Consider the following 1193-nt stretch of genomic DNA (forward strand, 5'->3'; position numbering starts at 1 on the left):
CTGTACTATCGTTCAGATCCAAACTAGCTCTGTTATGGTCTTACTTATCCGAAATCCATGGAAGCAAATTACAGGATCATTCTGTGACTGACAGTCCAGGGGACTGAAGAGCATCTTGAGTGCGGCACAGAACCAAGAATCCAGGAGACCAAGGCCCCAGTCTCAGCAGCGTGTTTCATACATGCTCAGGGCAGCCATACACTGCACAGGGCCTGAGCCAAGAAGGGTCCTCAGACACTCACCTGCATACACGCCTCTCCTCCCCAACCTCAGGGCTCCTCCTTCCAGCCAGGAGATCACCGCAGGCTTCATCCCAGAGTGCCCTGCCCCGACAGAGACAGAGGCATGGATAAGTGACAGGGAAAAGGTGACAATTAAATGCCCATGTTTTCCTGATATAACTTGGCAAATATATGAAAGACATGAACAGAATGTCGATTTCCAAAATGTCACATATTTCTAGTTATTCGAGAGTTAAGACCCAAGAAAATACCACAAATACTCTAGACCTGGTCTTGTGTATGGCCGACAGGGGGTTGATCAGCACAATATGTTGTTGGTTTTTGTCTTGTTTTTGGTCTCACCTGGCAATGCTCAGGGGTGACTCCTGACTCTGTATTCAGAAATCACTGCTGCTGGTGCTCGGGGATGACATGGGATGCCGGAGATTTAACCCATGTGCGCCACTTGCAAGAAAATCACTTTCCTCCCTGTACTGTTTTTCTAGGCCCAGCAACACATGGAGTTTCCTGAGCCCCTCATGAACTCATCACGAATTTCAGTAAAACTAAGTGCATAATAAATCTGGAAATGGCCAACGGTGTCAAGAGACCCTTATTTTTTAAGCTAAAAAATGTATCCAGAAAGAGATCACAGGAGGAGTTTCTCACAGACAATCCAGTTGTGATACCAAATATCACCTAGGGTCCCTAATGGCAGCCAGGAGTGATCCCTGAGTGCAGAGTCCAGGAGCAAACCCTTAGTCCTGCTGAAGTCTCACAAGAACCAATAGAAGTAAATTCAAGCACTGAAATAGGGCAGCATCTAATGATTTGAGAGACAAGATATCAAATCCCCTGTGGTGGGAGAGAGAGAGTACAGCACATAGGACAGAAGCGCTTCACACACATGTGGGTTTTATCCGAGGCAGCCCATATGGTCTTGGAGCAAGTCCAGGTGTGCATCCTGAATAC

This window comes from Sorex fumeus, unplaced genomic scaffold, assembly GCF_029834395.1.
Source record: "Sorex fumeus unplaced genomic scaffold, SorFum_2.1 ptg000134l, whole genome shotgun sequence".
Taxonomy (NCBI): domain Eukaryota; kingdom Metazoa; phylum Chordata; class Mammalia; order Eulipotyphla; family Soricidae; genus Sorex; species Sorex fumeus.